Here is a 7,862-nt window from a genome sequence, read left to right as displayed (position 1 = left end):
TAGGGGATTTAAGCCATTTCCAGGTAAATCTGGAAATTTTAATGCTGCAATGCAGTTGGTAGCATTTCAAAGCAGCTTTCTTTTAAAAGGCCTTTGGAATACAGTTGAAGAGAATGTTCTGGATGTTAAAGCCACACTTAAAAGTGGGGTTTGGTGCTTCTGAAGGCTGCTGAAATGGAGGTTCAGAGCGTGAGAGGGCAGTGACACACCAGGCTGGTGACATGAGCGGGGCTCCCTGCCACAGTGAGAGCCCAGGCTCCATCCTGCACCTTGCTGCCTGAGCATTTACCCAGAAATAAAGTTCTTGTGGGGAGAAGGGAAAAGAGTGAAGCCCTGCTGGCTGTTTAGCAGCCAATTAACCCTTTTTATGTGCAGCAGATGCTGTGTGGAGTCGGGCCCAGCCCTGAGCTGTCACTGTCACCGTGCCAGAGGATCCCTGTGTCCTGCACAGGTGGGACTTCACTGCACTTCCTGTAACCTGAGCCGCCTCTGTTTGCCTTGTGTTGCTGGATACCCACAGCAGGGCTCGGCTTGGCTTTATGAACTCTGTGCACAGCAATAGAAGAAGTCATTTCTTGCTCTTTGGAGTGAGTTTTGCAAATCCCAGCTCGATAGTTCCATCTGTTGATGCACTGCCAGTATCCAAGACTGTGCGTTAAATCTTTGGGAGATGTAAAAAAGTCCTTCCTCCTCATCCATATGGGCTGAAAAGTGGATTCTGCTCTGTAAATCATTCATCTTGAGCTTTTTAAGAGTGGCCTACCTTTCCCCTCGGGGCCACTGGGCTTGAATGTATTTATTTTTCTGGCAGAGAGCCACGAATGAATCATAGCCCTGAGCAGCTCGTTGTGAACTCCTCACCATTGTTAAGAGACTACTTGGGGCAGTTGTTACAGAGCTTTGCTATGTAAAACTTTTAAGGGAAGAGAGATTGATTTCAGCCTTGTTAGCTGCTTTTGAAGTCCCCAGCAGTTGTGTGGAAATGATTTTTTGTGCTCTTACAGCTGTAATCCAGTAAAATAACCGGGGATTGTTGCACGGGAAGCTGGGACATGGGAATAAGTTACTGCCTCTTTGTCCTGATGAGGTGTGGTTGTTCTTTCACCAAAAACAAGTCACTTCAGCCTTTTATTCCATTTGTAACTTTCCTGTTTACACCTTCCTGCTCCATTTCCATACTTTATTGTTTCTCTTCTTGACTTGAGAATTAAGTCTTTTATTCTGTTCTTCAGACATCCCTCTTTTCTGCCTTGGCTGTTCCACCGTGGATATTGTTTCATGCTCCCTCCCCCTTTTTCCTGTGTAGCAGAGCTTTCATTAAAGGCAACCAGGCAGATGATTTATTTCTGATGTCTTAAAAGGCTTCTTTGTAATGAAGAGCCTGGACCCAATCAAACTGCTGAGGGTTTGTGTAGGTGAGTCAGCAGCATGGGCCTCACTGCCTCTGACATCCACAGTGCCAGGGGAGTGTGGAGCAGGGAATGAACTGGATGACACAGGAAGAGGAGGAAATCAAAAAATCCAAAATGTGACTGCATACATAATCATTTGGCTGCTCCTAAACTCGGTGTGGGGAGGGCACAAAGCTGAAGCACACAGGCTGCTGCCCTCCATCAGCACATGGATGATGTGTTCCTCACTGCCTGCACATTTCCCCTTCTCCATGTGCTGGAACAGGGAGTTTCTCCAGGTGCCTGACTGTGGGACCCTCCAAATTCCAGCTGTGAGTGCAGAGCCTGAATTCTCACCTGTGCTTCCCTGAGGCCTCTCTGTAGGTTTTGTTGATCTTCAATGGAGTCAACACTGCAGCCTGAGCACAGGGAAGGTGCAGCTGAGCTGGGATCCCTTCCTGGCAGAAACCCTTTGCAGCATCCCAGAGCTCCCTGATGTGTGCAGCAAACATCTGTGCCAGAATTGGGAAGATCAAGGTGGGCACAAAATCCAGGATTCCTGGCTGGAATTCCTGTTCTTCACACTGAGGTGCTAAAGCAGGAGCTGCTGCACTTGGGAAAGTTCAGAATGAGCACAGCCCTTGGTGAGTGTCCAGTGCAGGGGATCCAAGCAGGGCTGTGACTCATGCCTTTTCCCAGCAATTCATTTAAAAATAGAATTGAAGTTGAAATATGCTCTGAAGGTCAGAATATCAGGGCAGTGTGTTTCTGGTGATTTTTCCTGGGTAAGGTGTTGAGAGAGGACAAAATATTCTTAATTTTCAAATTCACTCTGCTGGCTGTGGAGTCTGTGTAGAAAATGAATTTTTTTGTATTCTTACTGCAGGAAAGAGACATTCCCTCCATGGAGCTGTTTTCTGCTCTGCTTTTTGTTTGGCTCGACAGTTGCTCTGTCACGTTTGCTACTGTGGTTTCACAGAGTTTTGTGACTTTATTTACCTGCTTTTCTAGATAAAAATCTCCACCACAGTTGCTAGCTGATCCTGAACTTTATTGACTGCCTTAGGGAGAGGCAGTAATCACCTTACTCCTGCATGTTTTAACCTCTTACTCAGCCTGCTTCAATCAGAAATGTTTAGAAATGGATTAAGTTTTACTATATGAACAGGAAGCTTCAGACTATACATTCTGAAATTATTCATGCAAATTCCAAATATTTTATTTACATCCTTAGTCTAAGAACTTCCATGCAGTTTTTACCTTCATAATCCAGCATTCTGCCAAGTCCTTTCCAGTAGTGGTGGGGACTGTTTGGATGGTTTTGCACAATTTTTTCTGAGATATGGAAGGTCTTGCAAAGACAGAATGAAAATCTCTACAAGTGTAGTGGGTATAGAGGGCTCTTCCTAATTTTAAATTTGATCTTGAGGAGTTTGCAGCCACAAGGAGCTGTCTTTAAAAGCCAAACAAAGCAAAAACTGACCAAGAACAACCACTCGGTGTTTTGGTTCCTTCACTTCCCTTTGTTGTACTGATACCCTCTTTAAAAGCCTTGAACCTGGTATTTAAGATACCTCCCCTACTCAATTAAATAAGCCAAGTAAATAGTAAAACATCTCATTATTGAATTAATTTGTGTTACTTCTCTGTATGGGATCTCTTCAGCTCCACAGTGCACTTGGTAAATTGGAAAGCTTGTGTTCCCACACAGTGATTATTTACTTAATCTCTCCCTGCTGCCAAAGCTCCTCCAAACCTCCTATTTTAAAATTCATAGTGAACCATGGGAGGGGAGTGTTCAGTGGGGGTTTCTTGGTTTTGTTTGTGGTTTTGGTTTTTTTCTTTTAATATTGCCATCCTTGAGTTGCCTTGCTCTCAGCACTGGTGGAGAGTCTGGCTCACTCTCTGTACTGCAGTGAGAGCCAAGAAGTTTTTCCCTTCCTAGGATGCTTCAAGAGACACAGAGCAGCTCCCAGTGTCTGCCTTACCATGCTGTCACACTGCTTTGGCTTTACAGCCTGGGGCAAAGCTTTTTAAAACCAGATTATTTGCACAAGAAATTCTAGACAATTTTTTTTTTTCTCTCTCTTTCTTTCCCCTCCCAAGTCTGGGGCTGGGTGAGCTTGTGCTCATCCTGCACAGCCCTGTTAACTCTGTCCCTGCAGTCCTGCCTTAGGTGCTTGCCAAGGAGGAGACTGAGTCAGCAGCACTTTGGCAGTTTGAAGGTGAGTTCCCTGCAGAAAAATCAGATGGATGATGAAATCCATCACTGCACTTCCAATTCTTACAGCGTTTTTAACTGGATTATATTTAAGGTTTGTATTTGCACAGCTGCTTTTACAGCAAGGATTGGTTTATTTTCCTTTATGTTTTTGTTGTTTAAAGAGTGTCTCCTCTGTTGTTTGTCTAGTTTATCTGTGACTAATTTTAGCAGGATAGAATTGAAAATTGGTGTGTTATTTTTATTAGAGAATCACAGGATAATTCAGGTTGGAAAAGCCCTTCCAGAACCACTGAGTCCAGGCTGTGCCCCATGCCCAGGAGTGCCACATCCAGGAATTCCTTGGACACTCCAGGGATGGGCACTCCAGATCTCCCTGGGCACTTACAATTCCTGAGCTCCCTTTCCATGGGCAAGCTCCTCCTGATATCCAACCTGAGCCTGCCCTGGCACAGCCTGAGCCCTTTTCCTCTGTCCTGTCCCTGTTCCCTGGGGGCAGGAGCCATTTGGAAAAAAAGCCCACCTGGAAAGCTGAGGAGATCCCACTTGTCCTGAGGAGATGAGTGAGCTGAGTGCAGAAAGCCCGGTCAGGAAGAGTGCCAAGTCCTCAGTAATTAGCCTGTATTAATTAAATCAGGCTGCAAGAGCTGCAGAGCTGGCCCCAGGAGCAGTGTGGTGTTTGCAGGGTGTGGCCCCAGGACAGTCAGGGTGCTGTTTGCATCCAGCAGGTGTGACTGGGCTTGCTTCTTGCAGAGAGATTCCATGGGCATCCCTAGCTGAGAGATGGACATTCCAAAGGGCTTTGGGCACCATTTGGTGCCCAGTTCCTCTGTCCAGTGACCTGCTGAAGGTGGCTTTGGTTTGGAAGGAGTCCTGGTGATGAAGAGCCTTTGCTTACAGCCCACAAATGTATGGAAGTTGTGGAGCTTACCATGAATTGATGTGGAAATTCTGAAAATAACTTTGCATCTCATCTTGAGCTGCAACCTGTTTGTGATTTTAGTGATCCCACATGGTCTGAAGTTTCTGGTCCTATGTGAGAGACAGGATACAAATCAAATAGGGAGTGAAATCTGTTATGTGGATGTTTACTGCATAAGGAAAAGTGCATAATGAAGAGGTTACTCTGCATATTTACCTTCAGCTGCGGATCATTCACTGTACTGACCTCTCCTTCACACTAAATTTGCCATTTAGAGTTCTGCTCTGAACCATCTGTGGTCTTTTTATCAGTGCTTAACAAAACTTTAACAAATTAAAACCAGTGGGTTGTGGCCAGGGATTGCTTTTAATTTGTTAATCTGACACTCCTTTAGCATTTAATTTTTTTCAGCTATCTTGTCTGTCTCCATCTTATGGGAACCTCCATGGGGTGAAATCTTTTCTAGAACAAAGCAAGAAAAAGTACCTGTGGTTAAATGTTCTGAAAGAGCAGAGTTGGTGGTGTTCATGTTCTGTGTGAGTCTGAAAGTATCTCATTGTTTGCTTGAAGATGATGCTGCTGTTCTGACCCTGCTCCAACTGAAATTATTCTGTCTCTTTTCATCTTCCTTGGATGATGGGGCAGACAATTATGAAGAGGGCAAGCTTTGTCTTGAAGCAGGTAATAAATAACCATCTCCATCAACTTACAGTTTGGATCGACTTGTCTGGCTGGAATTACTGCAATTTAACACATTGTGGTGTCATGAATAATAAACTATCTTCAAAAAAAAAAGAGATCTTACGTATTTTGAATTTTGGGTGTGTTTTTATGTAAGGCAGCTTTGAGCTGCAGTGCAGCTGGATGTGGATTTTAGCAAGGAAGAGTTTTAGAATCAAAGTTTAGGAGTTTTTCACTGCTGAAAAGATGTTTGCTTCTGAATCCGCTTAATTTGTGTGTGCTAAAACGTGCTTTGAGCTTGATTTTAAAAGCTGCTGTCACTTGGTGTAAAATTAACCTGTTTTCTGAAAGAAGGTGTGGATGGATGGAAGCATGCACTGTAATTGGACTGACAGAGATGGCAAAGCACTGCCATGCCTCATTAAACCTGGGACAAATAATGGAGAAACTGTTTGCTTTTGGCACCAACTGCATCGTCTTTGTGCACAGTTTGGTCCTCACTGAACTTCCCTGCAGGCTCCAGGGAGCTCCAGGCATTCCTGGATGGTGGAAGAGAAGATTTGTTGTATCTGTATTGAGAAATATTGAAGTATCTGTATTGGTGCTGTTTGAAAACCAAAATGGGATGGCAGTAACAAACCGGAAAAACTTCCATAAATTCATTTTTTTTACATGCAGTGATGCCAGCTGGCAAATTCCTTAGATGGGCACCTAAGGACAACAGAGCTTTTTGCAGCTCTACACTTGCACTGTTGGTTGAAGCCACACAGCCTTTGCCCTCTTAGAAATGCCTGAAATCACTCAGAAGTAGTTCAGCAGGCCAGGTTTGGGTCCTGTGGTGGGGGACACTGCAGCCTGTCCCAAAAGCGAGGTGTGCCACTGCTGGGGAGGGAGAAACTTGCCCAGGGCATTTGTAACCAACTCTTACTATAGTGGAGATGCTTTATTTTCTTGGTTGGAACAGATGTCAGGCAATTCCAATAAGAATTACAGGATTAATATTGAGTAGGGGCTGTAGGATTACAGAATTCACAGAATGACTGGGTTGGAAGACACTGCATGGAGTCCAACCCAGCCCCAACAGCTCTACTAAAGCCTGGCCCCCAGTGCCACATCCAGGCTTTGTTAAACACACCCAGGGATGGGGACTCCATCCATTCCAGGCCATTCCAGAACTTTATCACCTTTCTGTAAAAAGCTTTTTCCTGCTATCCAACCTGTATTTCCCTTGGCACAGCTCGAGGCTGTGTGCTCTGGTTGTGTCAGTGCTGCTGGAGAAAGAGCCCAGCCCCAGCTGAGCACAGGCACCTTTCAGGAGCTGTAGAGAGTGATAAGCTCACCCCTGAATATCCTTTTAGAGAGATTAGGCCATGGGATCTCCCTGCAGACTGCACTTTGCTAGAATATGGGGTTTTGCCCTCTGGTTTCGGGACCTTTTCTGCCTCTATACTGAAAAAAAAACCCAAAAAAGTCATAAAATGTTGTCCTGAGGCAGCTGAGATCCACAGCCAGCCACAATCCCAGATCCCTCACACAGGGGTTAAACTTCTGTTGCATTGGCCATACTTTGTGAAGAATGTGATTCGTTAATTAATTTTTGGTGATTAATGTGCGTTTGGAACAGGAGTGGCATCCCAGGATTTGCATCCTTACCTGGGTGCTGAAGCACAGCTTTGATTTTAGTTCAGCCACAAACCCTCAGCTATCTTGGTGACTTTTGGGTTTCAGCAAAGGAAATTTTTGCTGCTATCTGAGTCAGCAAAGAGCCTTTGATACCACTGGGTTAGAACGTTCCTGCTAAATGAAAACCAAATTTTAACACCCCAGCAAAACAAAATGCAGCTCATCACCCAAGAGCGGGTTTGCTTTCCTGATGTGTGAATTTGCCTGGTGAGCAGCATGTGTTGAGTTCAGCAGCCCCAACAAGGATTTTTGTGCTGTGTTAAGATCTGCCTTCCAAGATTCCCAACGTTTGACAAGTTGCACTTCATTCTTTCTGGTTTTTACAGATGTTGTCACCTCCCTGCAGTGGAGTAGGGAATGCTCAGGGTCACTGTTCCCAGCCGGCTGATGCTCCTCAGGCTCCTGAGATGTTTCATAAATATCCTAAAACTTCTGCTGGGAGCTGCAGCAGCAGCAGCTCCAAAGGATCAAAAGCTGTTTTGGCCTCTCCTTTCTCAAGCTCCTCCTCATCCCAGGAGCTCTGTCTGGTTAAACAAAGAAAACCCTTCCCACCTCTTCCCTCCAGCACTCAGAAACAGGAGTGGCAGGCTTTTTTCTCAGAGATACATATTGAAAAGCCTTGTAATTAGTCTGCAGCAATTAATTCTTGAGATATGTTCCAATGTCTAGTTCAGATCTCTTCTCAGTGCCTGTGGTTTTGTTTTCCACAGTTCATGGTGTTTTTCTTGTCCAGTATCTTGTTTTCTCAAACAAGTTTTACATTACTGTTTTGACTACTTTTTTTTCCCAAATATTAGATCATCAAACTCCTCTTCTTGCTTGCTGGCAATGAAAATAATCTCCAGTAGTCTATTAATACAATATCTTTTTTAAATTATATTTTATAGATGTCACAGATGAAGGTTTTGCAACATGTATAAAATTATGTCCATGGTTGTTCTGACAGTACATGCATTTAATTTGT

This window comes from Ammospiza nelsoni, chromosome 11 (genome assembly GCF_027579445.1).
Source record: "Ammospiza nelsoni isolate bAmmNel1 chromosome 11, bAmmNel1.pri, whole genome shotgun sequence".
Lineage (NCBI taxonomy): Eukaryota > Metazoa > Chordata > Aves > Passeriformes > Passerellidae > Ammospiza > Ammospiza nelsoni.
Note: the sequence above shows the minus strand (reverse complement) of the source record.